The sequence below is a fragment of the Pezoporus wallicus genome, unplaced genomic scaffold, assembly GCF_028554395.1.
Source record: "Pezoporus wallicus isolate ANWC-B61680 ecotype Strahan unplaced genomic scaffold, APGP_CSIRO_Pwel_v1 scaffold_6885, whole genome shotgun sequence".
Classification (NCBI taxonomy): domain Eukaryota; kingdom Metazoa; phylum Chordata; class Aves; order Psittaciformes; family Psittacidae; genus Pezoporus; species Pezoporus wallicus.
In genome coordinates this window covers 1,620,504-1,640,444 of record NW_026638858.1, presented here as the reverse complement: position 1 = coordinate 1,640,444, position 19,941 = coordinate 1,620,504, and the positions used below count along the sequence as shown (strand labels likewise).

At 45.4% G+C, this 19,941-nt stretch overlaps 1 long non-coding RNA gene across 1 annotated transcript in view; it reads left to right on the top strand.

Moving 5' to 3' along the window:
- The first annotated feature begins 504 nt into the window (after positions 1–504).
- The window catches only part of LOC130601051 (uncharacterized), a 31,368-nt gene continuing 11,931 nt past the window's right edge, over positions 505–19,941 (top strand). Inside the window, exon 1 of the long non-coding RNA XR_008972573.1 lies at positions 505–721. This is a non-coding gene — a long non-coding RNA (uncharacterized LOC130601051). The remainder of the gene's footprint in view (positions 722–19,941) is intronic.

Sequence of the window (19,941 nt, the reverse complement as noted above, 5' to 3'; positions counted from 1 at the left end):
AGATGATCTTAAGGTCCTTTCTGACCTAAACCATTTTATGATTCTATGAAACAAACCACTTCAAACTAAGGTCCTAAATTCCCTACCTTCCCCTCTACCTCTTAACTCCATTTACCCGTATTTCTTAGATGTATAGCAGCAGCTTATTTATTAGCGCTCTTCAGAAAATAATTGCACTGGTGACATTAGTGCAAAGAGTGCCAGTCATATCAAAGGCCTTCTGTACACAGCATCACATACACATGCACAAGAAGTAGGAATGCTCTGATCTACAAACTCTTGGCTGTGCAAACAAACTTTCTAAAATCACTTTTATATGTAATGTTTTATTTTTACATTTCAGCCCAGACTAAGCTCTGTCAGCTTGCCTTTTTCCAGAAAATTCTTTGGATGCTCAGCTGAATTAATTGTCACAGCTGACCTCAGGTTCTTAATTTTCACTAATTACTAATATTGGCAATTTCCCTCTGATGTCAGGATAGGCCTTGCTTGAGGAATGACTAAATAAGACCCTCAGGGTATAGTGCTCCATATGTTTTAGGAGAGGGTTTTTTTTTTGTGTTGCTTTAGTGAGAATGTGGGAGAGGGTTTTAGAAAACTTTCTAGCTCAGCTTTCTTGGGTTACTTTTTCCATGAAAGGTAACAGATGCTCACTGTGACGTGAACGTTATTTCCATGCTTACAGAGAAGAAATAAGGATCAGTGTGATCGAGACTTAAAGGTTAGTTTATTTCAAATTATTTTGTGACGTCAATAGGCAATGATATATATAGCATAATATTTTCCCTCCTTACCACAGGGCCTTTAAAAGTATATCTTTGTTGACTTAGTTGCCATAGCAGTGACTAACATGGATATATATATATGTATGCACGTGCATATATGTGAGGAGGGATTCCCCAGCCCTAGGGTTGATTGTGTTGGCTTCTGTGGTTGTATTTCCTTTTTCTTCCCCTGCTCGAGGTGCTAAAAGACAGCTTGTGAAGCATCCTGGAGTTGGGAAATCAATCTTTTCAGTCAACCATCTTGAAGCGTGGGCCTTATTGTGTTTTGCAGGGCACTGGTATTTAGTGCTTATCTCCTAAAACAGGTAGCAATGTGTGGGCAGAGCAAAGCTCCCACATTACCCCCTCAGTGCCAGGATGATTCGTGTGGAAGCAGATGATGGAGATTTGCAAGGAGATGGGGCTCCACAAATAAATTAGGAGGCTATTAGTAGTAAATGTGCTGTTTACTATTTAGATGGTTTCACATGTGCTCAGATTGTGCTGAAAGGCCTTTGACATATTTAGTTTATCCTTACCTTAGAATAGATTTTTATCTCTGTGCTCATGTTTCAAACTGTTTCTCCCTTTCAGCAGCCTACTAACGTATTTCAGAGATCTTCTTGTCTGTGGTGTCTGTTAGGGTCGTTGCCTGCATTTTCTCTGCCCTGAGCTCTGCACCCTGTAAATAGCAGGAGTGTGATCCAGACCTGGAATCGCCCCTGAGTTCAGCCCTTGGGAAGCAAAACACTTTCAGAGGGTTTCTTGATCTCTTTTTGGTGGAGCTCAGTAGTCACCTAAATCTGAGCCCCAGGGAGTGGAGGCACACTGGGTGGTTTGGGTGCAGGGGTGAAGCTGCCTAACTGCTCTGTGCTGCAGTCGTGTCTCCAGTGTCACCATCCTGATGTCTCTCCCACCTCTTCTCCTCTCCTGCAGTCAGAAGGCAGCAAAATCTGAGCAGGTAGCTGCAGAGAGGGAGTGAATGTGGCTTCCTTTACTCTCTGAATATCTTTTGCTTCTCAAATGACAACAAATCTCAGGGCAGTCCTGGATGTGATGTGGATATAAGCTCCCTCCTTGTGGCTTTTGGGGGCTGGCAGGAGTAAAAGGGGTGGGAAAGGTTAATCACTATCTGAGTACAAATCATAGACTCATAGAACAGTTAGGGTTGGAAAGGACCCTAAGATGATCTAGTTCCAACCCCCCTGCCACGGGCAGGGACACTTCACACTAAAACATCTCACCCAAGGCTCTGTCCAACCTGGCCTTGAACACTTCCAGGGATGGAGCATTCACAACTTCCCTGGGCAGCGCATTCCAGTGCCTCTCCACCCTAACAGTAAAGAACTTCCTCCTTACATCCAATCCAAACTTCCCCTGTTTAAGTTTCAACCCGTTATCCCTTGTCCTGTCACCACAATCCCTAATGAACAGTCCCTCCCCAGCATCCCTCTAGGACCCCCCAGATACTGGAAGGCTGCTATGAGGTCTCCATGCAGCCTTCTCTTCTCCAGGCTGAACAGCCCCAACTTCCTCAGCCTGTCTTCATACAGGAGGTGCTCCAGTCCCCTGACCATCCTCGTGGCCCTCCTCTGGACCTGCGCCAACAGTTCCATGTCCTTTTTATGTTGAGGACATCAGAACTGCACACAATACTCCAAGTGAGGTTTCACGAGAGCAGAGTAGAGGGGCAGGATCACCTCCTTCGACCTGCTGGTCACTCTCCTTTTGATGCAGCCCAGGATACGGTTGGCTTTCTGGGCTGCAAGTGCACACTGCTGGCTCATGTTCATTTTCTCATTGACCAACACCCCCAGGTCCTTCTCCGCAGGGCTGCTCTGAATCTCTTCTCTGCCCAACCTGTAGCTGCACCTGGGATGGGTGAAAAACTTCAAAACTACTGGCAAGTCCCATATATTTGTTGGAGCTGCAGTCAAACTGGACTTGGCCATGTGCTGAAGGAAGAGCGCTTATACATAACACCATCCCAAAGAGCAGAAAGAGGGGAATCTGAGAACCTGAACCAACCTATGGTTTTGTGTTTAAACTCTTGCATTCTTAATGCATCTTTCCCCCCAGTGTTTTTTTTTTATTGCGGCTTTTTCATTTTACCTATCCAAACCTATGCTTCTACATCTCCGCAGCCAGCCAAAATTCAGCTTTTCCATTTTTGCTTGTGTGTGTTGCTACCAGCAAGTAAGATGTTGGAATGAGAATTTGGCTGGTCAGTGTGTTGATGACAAATGAAAGGGAAGCAAACACAGCTTGCTTGTCTGCAGCTACAGTGGTTCAGCAGGGCTGGCAGTAGTAAAGACATGTTATTTGTTGATAAAATACATGAAGCCAAGCTCTGAGAAGGAGCTGACACAGTGCTATCGTCTGCCTGTTCCATCTGCACCTTCAGAAATCCTAGCTTGTTGTGCTGGCTTAACCTGGAGGAGTTGGAATGGTGCATAGCTCCTGCTGGGTAAGATCAGGAGGGATGATCCTGGAGGGGCTGTGAGCACTTCACAGGTAGCACAGAAAAAATCGCAATGTGCCACTTGCAGAGGTGATATGCATGTGCACGCATATTTAGTCTTTGCCAACATAGCATGCGTGTCCATGTGCTTAGTCTTTATACATATTTACATATAATGTATATACACATACATATATACATTATACATATATGTGTATGTTGATATACATGCATTGAAGTGCCACGTAAAGGAGTGAAGGCAGCATACGCCAGCATGCAGGACAGCTAACTGGTGCTCTCTGACTTTTAATCCCACCCCCACCAGTTCCCTTCAGGGTTATCTCAATAATACTGTTTAATGTCTTTCCTTTTGTGTCACTGCTCTGTTGAGACTGAAAGGTCTTCAAGCAGGGACTGTCCCTTCGTGTTTGCATGCCCAGTACCCAGTATGGGAGGCCTTGTCCCTAGCTAGGACTTCTGTATTACCAGATAAGCACAGCTACTGAGCATACTGCTGCCTTAAGGCATCTTGAGGAACGGCTCCCAGAGACATTTTGAAGCAGAAGGAGGACTTGTTCTCTTAGTCATGTAGTGGCTCCTGAAGTTAAGGATCCTTGGTGCAAAACAGTGAAGAAAAAGGTATCACTACTTTGTTGCAAAAGTCCTGCCTCTAGCAGAGCAAGGATGTAGCCCAGTAAAAATGATGCTAGTGTCTTCCCAGACTCTCTCTTGATGCTTTGGGTTACCCTGCTCAGTCAAGAAAGGATCCCGTAAGTGCATGCAACACAGTACCACTTGCAAAAGGATGCATGCATGGCAGGCTGTAGGAACCAAGGAATTTCCAGAAAGCTCAGCAGCTCTCCAAGCCCTTGACTTACAGCATATATCAAATCCTCATAATTATGGTGGTAGCAAGAACAGTAAGAGGCAAACCTTGGACCATAAAGCTGGCATCCTAAATAGCCAAGAGGTGCAGGATGGCAAAGAAAGTGCAGCCATGGAGGGGAGACATGACTTTCCAAGGTTAGATGGTGGGGTGGCAGGGTAGCCAAGAACAATGGCCTGGGAGTCAGGTCACTATCTTAGCAACATGACCACATTCCCCGCAGTAATAAGAGTCATACTGAACCTTTGCCAAGAACCAGCTTGGCTCTACTCTGAATGGTCACCATTTCTGAGGGTTTTTGGGGGGAAAGAATAGCAGTTCAACAGTAAATAAACCCATTCTTTTCTAGTCCTAGAGGTACTAAAAGCAGTAATAATGGGGAACCAACAGTATTGTTGGTTTTCTTCATTGCCCCAAACCTACCAGGAGGCAGAAAATCTTCACCTCTGTTTGTATCTTTCAAAACAAATGTCCTTCTAAATCTGCTGCTGCATCTCCTTTGACGCATTCCAAGTAATGGGTGCTTCTACAAGACTTCTGAGCTTTGCTTATTATGGACACCATGGTGGGGAAACAGGACCATAACAAATCTGGCTTCTCACCAATTTAAAAGGTTGCTCTGGTAAGTCAAAGCCCTTTGGTATGGAATGTAGTCCTCATCCATTCATACATCTAATTTTAATTATATGATTTACTGATAATACACAGCAACAGCCTCTCCCTAGAAAATAAAGTGTCTGACTCTCAGCTACTTTCTACACAGAGACAAACAGATTGGTGTGGAGTCTATGGATGTTAGGGACACTGGTCCAGACTCTAAACAACAGAGCCCATTTAATTTCAAGAGCTGAATCTCCACAAAATGTTCACAGCAAAGCCCCAAACTAGGTGCAATAAATCTAACACCAGCCAAGTTCGCAAACCCAGGCTGAATTGCAGGAAAGCCCTGCGCCAGGTTTGTAAGAAGCCCTGGGCCAGGTTTCCAGTTAGCTTTGAAGACACATTTTAAAGAGGCTCCTCATCAGGATTTTGATCTTCCCACAGGCTATGCTTCAAGGTATTTCCACCAGCCAGGATTTGAGCTCACTGCTGCCAAATTCCATACCTGCTTGGGGCAGAGCAGCAGCAATGTCCAGAGGCAGGTTTCAGCTGAGCCTAGCTCCCCTTCCTGAGCAGCACTGGTGCCCCAGGGAAGGTGCTCTCAGCCCAGCCGGCAGCACAGGCAGGGCTGAGTGGCAGGCAGCTTCCCCTATAGATTGCAGCTGTTTTGTTTTCATCGGGTTTCAGCACTTGGCATTTTGGGCTGAATTTCACGCCAAGTATTCAAATCCAAGAGGCCCACAGGCCTTGTGGACATGCAAAACCACCAATGTAATGAAAATTGGTTTAAAATTGATTTACTTAAAAAAAAAAAAAATTCAAGCCACCATGTGGAAACATTTAGAAGAGTCAGTTATGAAGTTTAACTAAATGGAAGTAAATGCCTTTGAATGTGTCCATACAAAGCACTGCACTGGTGAAAGTCAATCTATTTACTGTGAATTTTAATTAAACCAGTTGCTCTCTTATTTAATAACCAGCAGGGAGTAAAGTTGCCAATCACCAATCACCCTGCTTAGACTCCCAGGTGTGGACAGAGTCTCCCAGTCACCTTTGTAAACTTTCCCGACACTTAACTTTTTCCTTTTTTGGGAAAGTGTGTGTGGGAAATCCATGTTCCCGTCCAGAACCTTAAAGATGCTTATTAAAATGTCTAAGCACCACTGATTTCAAAGAGGTTCTAATGCCTTTGAGGATCTTGGTTCACAGACTTCATTCCTATTAACCTGACAGGAGGTTTCTGTTCTTCTTGGTCAGCTGAATAACTTGGAGCTGTAGGATCCTAAATGATTTAAATCCAGTAGCGGTTTATGATATCTTTTAGGTTTCAAGGCTATGGAGTACTGTAACTGAAAAACATATGGTAGGGAGATGCTCTGTAACCCCAAACTCTTCAGTCTCTCGTGGACTTGTGGAAATCACCTCTATGCACAGTAGTGCTTGCTTGATGCCAAACCTCTTCGGTTAACACAGCCCATCAGGTTGTGTGATTGCCCTTATTTTGGGTTGTTTCTGTGTCACCTGGGCAACTGCCCATTGAACAAAAACCTCTTGCTAGTCCTTTCACTAGGTTTAAATGGGGCAAAGAGTTGTCTTCAGTTTCCAGGTAGCTCCGTCCTGACAGTAGTGTGGAAGAGATTTGCAGCTGATGTTGCAGCTGATATTGCTGAGCTCTCACAGTAGCACCAGTGATCTTTGTCCCATGGTTATTTCATTCTGGGTTTTTTTTGTCTCTGGGGTTGTTTTTTTGTTGTTGTTCTTCTTATTTTTGGTGTTTGTTTGCATTTTTTTGCTTGCTGGTGGTGTTCCACAAACCCTACCTGTAGTGCCACGAGCACAGGATGTCTCTGCTGCCCATCTTTCCCTTGCACATCTACATGCATGCACAGCTATGCATATAAACACAGCAGCCTCAAAAGTGATGTGATCAAAAGGTTTCAGAAAAGCTCTGCATTTTATGAAATGTTTTGAGGCTCAAAGCCCAAAGGGGGAACTCCATCATGAACTCCCCATGTATAACTGAACTGGGGAAAGGGATTAAAACGGGACAGAGCCTCTTGCTTTTTCTCCCCCCTCCTCCATGGCCTCTTTCAGAAAATTAGGGGCCCCTCTCTGAGGAGAAACTGTTGAAAATTGCACACTGCTTTCCCTTCCCTTTCCTCCTGAACATAGCCAGAACAGCAATATACATTTCTGAGGTTTGGCAGCAGCATCTGAAAGCATGATTTTTTTGCAAGAGAAGGACTGGCTGATGGGGTCCTAAATGCATGTGGACTTGGGGGATGCTTGGAGAAGGGAAGGCACCTGTACCCTCTCTTCCTGCCACTGCTATTAGAGATCTTGTTCCCATTGTTTCCAGGTTTATTCCCGGGGTTGTGATTATTGATGATCACATTTATCCCCTGGGTTGTATCATCATGGAACGAGACCTGTCAGCTGATATTTGTGTCTGAACCTTGGTTTCATAACAAAAGCAGAGACAGTTGCTCTTGCAACAGACCTCTTTTGGACTGAACAAAAACATGTACAACCCATGTGCGGTCCATGCAGTCAAGAAATACAATGTTAGCTAAGCTAGTCTGGAGCTAGCAATGATATTGTTTTATGTGAAGTTTTCCTCCACTGTAACATCACTGCCTTCCTTCTCCCAGACTTCTCTCTGTCCACCTCTTGCCTGACATGGCACCAGCCCCCTTAGCTTGCTGAAAGCCCCCTTAGTCAGCTTTGGTTCTTGTTACCGTGATATCCAGACAGCTATCTTGCACCACAGCAAGCACGCATGTTTTTAGGACCATGATGAAGTCTAGTGATGTTGTCTCTTACGACTCAGAGGAAGAAATTTCCATTCCATTTCAGAATTATCATGGAAAGATTTGAAAAGCTTGGGGGATGGGAAGGGAAAGTTTTGTTGCCCAATGAATCTGAAACTCAAAGTATTTTCATGGCTTGCAAGCTGAAAAGCCTTTCCTGCATTTCTTCCTCTGCACCTTTCTTTCCTGTAAAAGGAGAAGGAAGAGGAAAAAAAGAGGACAAAAAAAGGTATTCTTTCCCCTCCTGGAAAAGGGTTGCAAAATGTCAACCTACAAATGAAATTTTGTCCAGAAATTTGCTAGACCTAAATCCAAAGCTGATATTTTGTTAGAAAGAAACCTTTATTTAACAAAAAATCCAGACTAGTTCCCATTATGTTTGTGCTCATAAATGAACATTTTTATATCTTTTTTTTGCCCATGTTTGAACAGCATCTAGGACGCGGAGGTTCCAGGGCACGCCTGAAGCCTCTGCATGCTGCAGCAGCTTGTGTGATGTGCCTCAGTGTTAGCTTACAAATATTTCCTCATTGTCTAATGCAGAGCATAAACACATACATTTAGTTTGTTGCCTTCCTCAGCTTGGGATGCAAGGAGGCATTCATTATCCAGCAAGGGACTGCCCTGTGATTAAATTTCCTCCACAAGCCCATGGCAGCAGGGTAGATGGAGCTATTCCTGCTGCCCCCAAAGTTCAAACCCCCATCAGAGGGGCTGCAGCCATCAGCATGGGAGAGAAGGGCTGCTGTTATTCATGTTTTTACATGGCTGGGTTCCACTTTGGCAGACGGGAGAGACTGCAGTCTGAAAGCCGTGGGCTGATAAGTGGTTTTTGAGAGATAAGATATGAAAGACTCTGTAATTCTGGATGTGAGTGTTGAGTAGTTTATTTGTGTAAGTCCAGATGTTCAGTAGAAAGAGCTGTTCCAGCCCTTCAGCTGCATATGTCTGCTTGCACGTGTATGGTCTGGTGTGCTCGTGGCACTGGCAAAGCAATGGTCCCTGGGTGCAGTGAATGAGGCGCTGTTTCCTGTGGGATTCAAGGGAACCAGAGGGCTAACATTCAGGCAGCGCTCTATTTCCATTTTGCTTTGACACAGCCATATTTCACCCACAGGATGAGAATGCTTTCTGATCATGGAAGCTGCATCCAAATATACAGCCCAAATTGGCAAGGCAGGGGAAGCCCCAGAGCATCGGCACCCTGAAGGCACTGCAACTCAGGCACATTTCTTGGTCACAGGGGCTGCCTGCTTTGCTAATCCCATGAGACACTAGTTTATTACTGGCCTACTAAATGCTAGTGCTGGTGTGGATATCTAAGGCATCCAGAGCACAGAGAGGCTCAGTTATAGCCTCCCTGCTTTCTCCCTCAACTCCCACATGAGTAAGGAGCAAGCAAAGCTGCATGTGTACACCTGTTCCAGAAAGTGCTTTTCTTGCAGAGGGCAGGCTTGTGTCCAGATCAGCTGCATTAGTTAACTGCTCTTAACCATGAATCATCACTGAAGGAGAGCTGTGCCTAACTAGAAGTGTATCTTATCAGCAGCCTATGTCTCAAACATACAGTTGTGGGCTAAGAACTGTTTTAGTAAGAGGCAGATTCAGGGCTGGGTTCCCAGCATCTGTCAATTTGGGGTAGCTTCCCTAAAATGGATGTAGCTGTATTGATTTAAATAGGGTGGGAATTTAGCCCTGGATATTGTGCAAGTACATGAACTGTCAATGGCGAGGATTTTTCCAAGGAGACACACAATTTTTTATTGTGAGCAAGATCGCTGCAGACAGAGAAATAGATAAGCAGTTGGATTTTTCTTTGGGCTGCGATTTTTTTGGGTAGATGCATTAGTTCAATTAACGTAAACTTGTTTAGTTGGTGTTTGAAAATAAACAGGTAAACATCTGTACTTTTCAGCCTTTTCTGAACCAAACTTTCCATAATTTTTGTGTTTGTCTCTAAAAGCAGGCTGTATGTGGGACTCTTGGATATTTTGATTGGCAAGAATCACCAGGATTTTCAGGTGTGCCCAAGAGCAGGTTGTTACAGACCTAGGAGTGAGGTCATAGAGACCCCTTTCAAGTCTGCAGGGTGGGTTGTCCCCCAAGAAGGCCTTTTAGAGCCTCGCCGGCCACTTGTGCATGCGTACCTTCTTGACTGCCATCCACCCTGGCAGGATGATGACCCCAGGATGGGGGTATGCCAGGCAGTGGGTGGTAATAGCTTCTTGAGCATCCACTGTTCAAACCAGTGCAGTTTATGTGCTGGAGACTCACATATCATATAGTGGCTAATATTTGCCAGTAGGAGTGCCCTGCTGAGAACCAAGAGAGGCATGGTAGGCTCATGTGGGAAACATGATTTTGTTTGCAAAGAGCTAAGACAGGAGCAAAGGTGGGGAAAAGACTGTTAGGCACAGGAATGACCTGGTGGCTGGCAGCACAGAATCATAGAACAGTTAGGGCTGGAAAGGGCCTTAAGATCATCTAGTTGCAACCCCCCTGCCATGGGCAGGGACACTTCACACTAAACCATGTCACCCAAGGATTTGTCCAACCTGGCCTTGAACACTGCCAGGGATGGAGCATTCACAACTTCCGTGGGCAACGCATTCCAGGGCCTCCCCACCCTAACAGGAAAGAATTTCCTCCTTATATCCAATCTAAACTTCCCCTGTTTAAGTTTTAACCCGTTACCCCTTGTCCTATCACTACAGTCCCTAATGAACAGTCTCTCCCCAGCATCCTCATAGGCCCCCTTCAGATACTGGAAGGCTGCTATGAGGTCTCCATGCAGCCTTCTCTTCTCCAGGCTGAACAGCCCCAACTTCCTCAGCTTGTCTTCATACGGGAGGTGCTCCAGTCCCCTGATCATCCTCATGGCCCTCCGCTGGGCTTGTTCCAACAGTTCCATGTCCTTTTTATGTTGAGGACATCAGAACTGCACACAATACTCCAGGTGAGGTCTGACAAGAGCAGAGTAGAGGGGCAGGATCACCTCCTCTCCTTTTGATGCAGCCCAGGATACGGTTGGCTTTCTGGGCTGCAAGCGCACACTGCCAGCTCATGTTCATTTTCTCATCAACCAACACCCCCAAGTCCTTCTCCGCAGGGCTGCTCTGAATCTCTTCTCTGCCCAACCTGTAGCTGTGCCTGGGATTGCTCCGACCCCGGTGTAGGACCTTGCACTTGGCATGGTTAAACTTCATGATGTTGGCATCAGCCCACCTCACAAGCGTGTCAAGGTCTCTCTGGATGGCATTCCTTCCCTCCAGCGTATCAACCGAACCACACAGCTTGGTGTCATCGGCAAACTTGCTGAGGGCGCACTCAATCCCACTGTCCGTGTCACCGACAAAGATGTTGAACAAGACCGGTCCCAACACTGATTCCCGAGAGACACCCCTTGTTACTGGTCTCCAGCCAGACATTGAGCCATTGACCACAACTCTTTACATGCGGCCATCCAGCCAGTTCTTTATCCATCGAGTGGTCCATCCATCAAATTGATGTCTCTCCAATTTAGAGACAAGGATGTTGTGTGGGACAGTGTCAAACTCTTTGCACAAGTCCAGGTAGATGACATCAACTGCTCTACCCCTGTCCATCAGCTCTGTAGCTCCATCACAGAAGGCCACCAAATTGGTCAGGCAGGATTTCCCCTTAGTGAAGCCATGCTGGCTGTCACCAAGCACCTTGTTGTTTTTCATGTGCCTTAGCATGCCTTCCAGGAGAATCTGCTCCAAGATTTTGCCAGGCACAGAGGTGAGACTGACTGGTCTGTAATTCCCCGGGTCATCCATTTTCCCCTTCTTGAAAATGGGGGTTATATTTCCCTTTTTCCAGTCATCGGGAACTTCACCTGACTGCCATGATTTCTCAAATATGATGGCCAGTGGCTTTGCAACTTCATTCGCCAGCTCCTTCAGGACCCGCGGATGGATTTGATCGGGTCCCATGGACTTGTGCACGTTCAGGTTTTTAAGATGGTCTTGAACCAGTTCCTCTCCTACAGTGGGCCCAAGGTCTTCATTCTCACAGTCCCTGCATCTGCCTTCCAAGACTTGGGTGGTTTGGTCAGAGCCTTTGCCAGTGAAGACCAAGGCAAAGAAGTCATTCAGACCCTCAGCCTTCTCCAAATCCTGTGTAGCCAGTTCTCCCAAGAGCTTCCTGAGGGGGCCTACATTCTCCCTACTCTGTTTTTTATTTGCTATGTACCTGTAGAATCCCTTCATGTTATCCTTAACGTCCCTAGCCAAGTTTAATTCTAACTGAGCCTTAGCTTTCCTAACCTGGTCCCTAGTTTCCCGGACAACACCCCTGTACTCTTCCCATGCCACCCATCCTTGCTTCCACCTTTTATAAGCCTCTTTTTTCATTTGAATTTTCCTCAGCAGCTCCTTATCCATCCAAGGAGGTCTCCTGGCCCTCCTGCTGCACTTCCTTCTGGTTGGGATGCAACACCCCTGAGCTTGTAGCAGGTGATCGTTGAATATCAACCAAGAGCCTTGGCCCCCCTGCCCTCTAGGGCTATATCCCATGGAACCTTAATAAGCAGGTTCCTGAAGAGGCCAAAGTCTGCTCTCTTGAAGTCCAGGGCAGTGAGCTTGCTTCACGCTCTTCCCACTGTCCTGAGGATCTCAAATTTGACTATTTCGTGATCGCTGCAACCAAGGCTGCCCTGGAGAGTCACATTTGCAAGGAGCCCTTCCCTGTTGGTGAGCACGAGGTCAAGCATGGCACCTCTCCTTGTCTGCTCCTCTATTACTTGCAGAAGGAAGTCGTCTTGTACACAATCGAGGAACCTCCTGGATTGCTTGTGCCGGGCCATACCGTCCTTCCAACAGATGTCAGGGTGGTTGAAGTCACCCATGAGAACAAGGGCCTGTGAGCATGTGGCTTTTCCTATCTGTCTATAGAGTGCTTCATGTAGCAGATCCCCATAGTAATGTCTCCCATAGCTGTTTTCCCTTTAACCCTGACCCACAAACTCTCTGTTAACTGCTCACCTGTCCCCAGACAGAGTTTTCCCCAGGCAGAGCATGACCAGCTCATGGTGCTGTGTCAGTGTGCCCCCACTCTGCCGGTACTCTATCTCCCCAGGTCCTCCTCACCCACTGCAGTATTTCAGACATCAGCAGCAGCTTCTGCTGGCTGCAGCCGCAGAGAAGCACTACCACAGTGCTATTCTGTTCCACATTACAGCCTGGGATTCACCTCTTGCCATTAGTACACATTCCTTGATCTGATTCACAGTGGCATCTCACTCTGCTTCTTATTCATTACCCAAACATCTTGGCAAGCAGGGGCCTGTTAGTGGCTTTGGCCACTTGGCACAAACAGCAGATTCTTATGGTAAACCCAGAGACACTTTATGGAGGTGTAATATCTTGGGTTTGGTTACCATTGCATTTTTGTAGTGCAGTGGCCAAAAACACATCAAAGAAGTGAGTCTGGCAGCGAGCACCAACCTAAATTCATTACACTCCAATTAGGCTGTTAAGAAGAGATAAAAGAAGCAGCAAAACTGTATGTCTTCCTCAACTGCTGTTTGCTGAGGTTCCTTCTCTCTTGTGGCCTGGGTCCCTGGGTATCTCAGTCCATCAGCATCAGCAGTGTTGTGTGCCTGGGGACAGCTGAGGCATCCTTTTCATCAGAGCCATGATTGGATCAAAGGGGTTTAGCCAGTCCCTGTGGAAGAGCAAAGGGATTTTTTTGTGCATCTCCCTTTGTAACTAACTGCTTTTTCACCATTTTGCCTCATTGATCTGCTCCCCTTCTATCTGCAGTTGTGGGTTAAAAAGCAAATGTATTTCTGACATGTGGATTCTGGTGTGCAGGGATGACCTCTGTGTCAGTGCCAAGGCTGGAGAAAGGCACCTTAGAGCTCCATTCCTCCTCCTTGAGGAGAGAGTAAGGTACGAAAAAAGGGACTGATTTCTCCTTTGGATGACTTGAGATAGGACAAGTATCTCAGGTGGGACAGGAGCATGCTAGTCAGCACTTTTGGTTTTGCTGAACACCAAATAGAGGGGAGAAGAGTGAGAACTTACTGGCTGTTTTTGGCTGTGCCTAAGGTTCCATGATGTGTTGGGATCCAAATGTATAGACTCCTCCCTCATGCCCCAATCTTTAGTGTTCAGGGAAAGGAGATCTGGTGGGAACAGGTACCAGAATGTGCTCTGGATGGCTGGGGGCATTTCCCAGCCATTTGCTCTGTCTGGCTCTCTGAAGGCCTGCAAGATCACCCCATCTAGGAAATAACTTCCCTCCCTCACCCTATTATAGTTCTGTCTTTGAAGGTTTCACATTTTTAGTTGTCTGAAAACCTTGTCTCTCAGGGTTCCCCTTCCACATTCACACAAATGATTGATAAAAAGACTTCCAGAAGAAATTTGGTTTTGGCTGAAAATTGCATACAAAACCTCTCCCTGTGGAGGAAGACAAAAAGATCGCTGCAGGAAGTTTTCAGCTCTTCTGCCAGGAGCTGCAGTTCTTTGGAACTACTTAGGTGACCCATCAGCTGGCAGAATGGCTTCTTATATTCTCTGCTCAATCCATGTGACTGTTTTCCAGCTAACAGGCAAACAGTGCTCCAAGAAAGTGTTGTCAGCTGAGTTACAGCAATGTCAGGAACTAAGGACAATCCTTTATTGGTAAGGCATTTTGAAATCAGTGCCTCATATGGTGATTATCAGAAGCTTCCTGATGCATCCTGGGTGCAGCATGTGCCTTCAGGTGGTCATGCCTGCTGTTGGGGAGAGGAGTATCAGGGCATCTCCTGCCCTGCCAACAGCAGCCAGAGTTTTAGCCTCAGCAATGCAATTATTAAGCAGGTGGAAGCCTTGTTGTTTCCCGTTTGCAATGTCTATGCTAGAATATTTTATTAATGAAATCACTGATGTTTATTACCTCCTAAATGATCTCTTTCTCCAGCAATCTTTGAGGGTTATTACCACGAACACTTGCACAACAGATGTTAAAAGCCATCAGTTTAAATCAACATATACTTTTACTAAACCCAAAACCGAATGGTTGTTTTTTCTAATCCCTGCATTCCAGTCACTAAAGCTGAGATAATCTTCTGGAGAAGCTAATGGATATTGTTAATAGCTGAATTGAATTTATAAAGAGCTGTGAGAGAACAAATAGGAGAGCAGAGGCAACCTTCAGCAGCAGTAATGAAGGCAATCTGTTGTGCTTTGCTAGCAGCTTTATTCACACCAGCCATTTCAGCCGTTTAAGATGATGCACAAGATGAAATTGGATATTTCTAATTATTCCTTGCATTTTTCTTCTGACTTAGGATCCCAGGTTTAAAGGGTTCAGCAACTATAATATTATGAGTGTGTATTTGTTGTCAGTCATCTTTTCCTTCGTTGTGGTTTGCTACAGAATTCTAGACAGGCTATTGTCTCTGGTCAGTTTATTGCAATGTGATACTTTCATAAAGGTGACTAAGGATCTGATATCTCCAGACAAAACTTATTTGTTTTTTCCCCACTCATGGATGGAGCTAAGTCCAAGCAAGAACACATAGCCTAGGTTCAAGTCTCTCTAATGTACCAATGACTGCTGAGGGTGAAGGAGTTGCTTAATTACATGAGTGATGCAAGGATCAGGTGAAAAAATTTGCATCCTGATTGTATTGAGTGAACCCTGCAGTTGGTGTGGTCCTTAGTGAGTTCTAAGAAACTAGTGATACCTCACCAGATTGAAGCAATTACACTTCACAGTGCCACTGGTCAGATATAGTCCATACTAAAGAGCATAGTGACACAAGATAAGGAGGGCAACATAAATGATGGTCCCGGTGTGGACTTGCTTTCTATTTTCCACCAAAAGCAGGTTTCCAGTTCAGGCTTATTTATATATATGATCTTCTCAGAACATCTCCTGTGAGTTGACATGTTTCCAGCTGATCTAAACTCAGAAATCAATTCTAGCATGCAGACTTTATTGGAAAATTGTGTAATAAAACACGTCTTGTGACATTTCATCAGGTACTAGAGAAGGACTTTCTCCAAGAGACTATTTCCCTGATGCTTTTTTTTTTTTTCCTCACTTTGGATAATTTTGTTTTAAGACCTGCTGTGAGTCATGGACATCATAGTGGATTAGGAATGGTGCCTTTGGCATGTTTCAGAGTACTTGGTTTGGAAATAACCATTATGGTTTCTGCAAACAGCATAAACTGAAGATATGCAGTGTGCTCATTCCTAGAGCTTCAGAGTGCCCTAAAGGATGGCAGGGCTGGCAAATGTGCCTCCCTGATTTCAAAGAAGGGAGGAGGCAATCTAAAAATAGGGTGCTCCCACCCCAATATCCATCTGTAATCATCCCCCTCTATGGCTGCCTACCATTTGCAATAGGTATCCAGTATGCCTCTAAAGGACATCCCTCAATGTCTTCACCTTTCTTGGGTGAAACAGTGAGTGGGAACCCCTGTTTTCCTCTTTTCTTTGTTTTCTTCCCCTTCCCCCTTCTCTGTTTCTTAGTACTGCAGAGCCTGATGTCACTCTTTCAACAGATATGCAGGAGGTTCTCGCTGGGATTTTCCTCCCTGGGATAACGCACAGTGTTTACTGTCTGTTGCCTTTCTGGTGGTCTCCCAGCCTCCAGGAATGGGAATCATGAGGTCCCTTTTACCCCCAATTCCATGGTCTGCGGTATCTGTTGTTTTCCAAGTGCTGGAATCTTTGTCCCTGTTACGTAGCCCCAAACCTGACCTTGTCGGAGACCACACACGGGTGTCTCTGGATGAGAGGGGAATGTATGGAATGTTTTTCAACGAGCAGTTTATGAAATTCCTTTCCTATATGTTTCAGAAATTCTTTACGTTAAAGAGCACAAACATTTCTCCAAGGAAACTAGAGTTCGCAGCAGCTCAAATACAGGCACTTGTTTTTAAAAACATTCTTTATTAAGAAAGGGGAAAATAAAGGAGGGGGTGGGGAAAATAAAAAGATGAGATGTAAACAAGGAAGCCCAATTCCCTGCTCAATATATTCACAGGCAGGCATAACAGCACAGTGGGGCTGCACAACTCCAAGGCCTGGCAGCAGGCTGTATACTCTTCCCAGGGTTGCCAGCTAGCAAAAGTGATAGAGAGCTGTATTGACCCTGTGTCTCTCATAGGGTGCAAGGGTTGAGACTCAAAGAGCCTCACTCACCCTGAAGCACTGAACCAGGGGTCTGAGCCCCCTCTTAGAAAACGTGGGGAGATAGAAAGTGGAAAAGCAAATACTGATTGTGGAGATGCTTGAGACAGGCAAAAGGGGATGCTGAGGGCAAAGGGATGTCTTAAATCAAAAAACCTCTCATAAAGAGAAAGCATATGGCTTTTGTGCCTGTTTTCTCTCTGACAGTACTTTATATATTCACACATTGAAAATAACGAGATCAGGTATTTAAGCAAAACTTGGCAGAGGAAACTAGGTCCAAGAACATAATTTTTAAATGTGACTGAAGTGCTGAGAGAAGAGGAGGGAGGGCTCCAGACTGTGCACCCTCTGTGGCACAGGGCTGAGTCCTCTCAGGCAAGCAGGAGAGGAAAACCAGTTCTGCTTGGGTGTGTGCTACAAGCACTGAGCTATTGTATGATAAGGTGGTACCACCTCTTCCTCTATTTGTGTTTTGAAAGAAAGTGGAGTTGCTGTTGTGTGTTTGAAGGGCCCTGGTGTTGGTGGGCACAATCCAGGGGAACCTATGAAGGTCTGGCTGGAGCTGAAGAAGGGAGGTGGGCATGGAACTGCCTATCAAAGTGGAGGTGGTTTGGGGCATGCTCCATAGCAGAATTACTAATTTTGAAACTCTTTGGCTTCCAGGGACTGAGGACCTTTGTCTGGGACTCGCATACCTCAGTCCCACTTTAAGCGCCTAGGTCCTTCTTTGGATCTAGGCCTAATCTGCTAATTCAGATCCAGCTTGCATGCGTCAGAACTGTAAGCCAATATAGAGCTGGCAGGAAACAGCTTTCCTATCCTGTGAACATTTTCAGGATTTTTTTTATTTCTTTTTAACCAAACCTGGGTTTAAAACATGGGCCAACAGCCAGAATTCTGAAGAATTTTGCAAAATGAAAACCCAAGTTCTGAATCCTTTTCCTCTAACATCAGCTAAAACATTTGATTTCAATACTGACTTCTTCTTTGTGTTTTACTCTTTTATTACCAGTGGTTTAATTTTAAAAACAAAAGTGGAATTTAAAACTGGAGGCAGTTGGTTGAACTCTTTCCCCCCATCAAAAGTCTTGGGTTTGATGGATTGGCATATTCTGATCTGAAAAGCACTTCATCAAGAAGCAACCGTAGGCCAATGAACTACAGCTGTTGGCATCTGATGGCAGTGGTCTGTTAAATAAGTATGTCAGTGTAGCAGGACAGATGAAAAACACAGCAGCTGGCACACACTGGCTGTCTCAGCAGAGATATTACCACCTCATAGGCACAGGAGATGATTATTCTTCTTCTGAGGCATGGTTTCTTACCTCCTGGTTTAGGAACATGTGCTAGGACTTGTAGTAGTAGGGTGCAAACTATGGTGCCAGAGAAGGTCTGGATCTGGGACCTTTTACTGCTGCAGACCGTTTGAGCAATATGTCCAAAACAGTATCTTTTAACAATTTGCAGTATGGCTAAGACTTCTCCCACTGTGTATAATTTTTAATTTGAATTGTCTTTTTTGTGCTGTCTTTTATGTTGCCCTCTATGCCCAGCAGTAGTTCTTCCCTGCTCTGGTTCTGATCCAAAGATCATTGGCATCAACCAAAGTCATTCCACCAGTTTCACTGGGTTTTGGAGCAAATCTCCTGCATGCTAAACAACCCCTATCTCATCTTTCAAGTACTTCCTGCAAAATATGCTTCTTTCACAAAGCTCTTAAGCACAGCTGATCCCATGTAACATTTGTATTGCTTTGAGATAGACTTTCAGCCAGTGAACTGTACATGGGTCAATTAAACAAGATTCACTGATCTGTTTTGCTTGGTGTTTGCTCTAGAAGACCATGAAAGCAAAAAAATGCATTGTTTATTAGTACTGAGGATGAGTTTAAAAGTGTGATATATACCATCTAGAAACAGGTTTTGTGTCATAACTCTTTCCCTGTCCTATAATATTCTTGAAGTGATTTGTAGTATGTTCCCACATAGATATGATTTTTGGAAACAGAGTGTGGAAATGTAATGAACATGTGTGGGTGTGAAGTGGCTCACTTCAGTGTCTTCTTGATTCCTGTGGTCAATAAAAAAGACACATCTAGCAATGTAAAAGGCCCTCTGAGCAGCAAAAGCCCAAGAGGTGTCAGATCTATATTATTCCATCATCCCAGGTGTCATCTTTCCTTGGAAGATAGTGATTGCTGTTGACTGGTCATACAGCAACACTTACCACACAGTATCACAGTATGCTAGAGATTGGAAGGGACCTCAAAAGATCATCTAGTCCAATCCCCCTGCCAGAGCAGGAACACCTAGATAATGTTACACAGGAATGTGTCCAGGCGAGTTTTGAATGTCTCCAGGGAAGGAGACTCCACAACCTCCCTGGGCAGCCTGTTCCAGTGTTCCGTCACCCTCACTGAGAAGAAGTTTCTTCTCAAGTTTAAGTGGAACCTCTTGTGTTCCAGTTTGTACCCATTCCCCTTGTCCTATCATTGTTTGCCACTGAGTAGAGCCTGGCTCCATCCTCGTGACACTCCCCCTTTATATATTTATAGACACTTATAGGGTCACCCCTCAGTCTCCTCTTCTCTAAACTATAGAGACCCAGCTCCCTCAGTCTTTCCTCATAAGGGAGATGCTCCACTCCCTTAATCATCTTAGTTGCCTGTGCTGGACTCTCTCCAGCAGCTCCCTGTCCTTCTTGAACTGAGGGGCCCAGAACTGGACACAATATTCCAGATGCGGTCTCACCAGGGCAGAGTAGAGGGGAAGGAGAACCTCTCTCGACCTACTAACCACCGCCCTTCTAATACACCCCAGGATGCCATTGGCCTTCTTGGCCACAAGGGCACAGTGTTGGCTCATGGTCATCCTGTCGTCCACTAGGACCCCCAGGTCCCTCTCCCCTACACTGCTCTCTAACAGGTCTTTCCCCAACCTATACTGGAACCTGGAGTTGTTCCTGCCCAGATGCAGGACTCTACACTTTCCCTTGTTATATTTCATCAAGTTATTCCCTGCCCAACTCTCCAGCCTGTCCAGGTCTCGCTGGATGGCAGCACAGCCTTCTGGTGTGTCAGCCACTCCTCCCAGCTTAGTGTCATCAGCAAACTTGCTGATAGTACACTCGATTCCCTCATCTAAATCGTTGATGAATATATTAAATAATACCGGTCCCAGTACTGACCCTTGAGGCACTCCACTAGTTACAGGCCTCCAATTAGACTCCGTCCCATAGACTACAACTCTGGCTTCTCTCC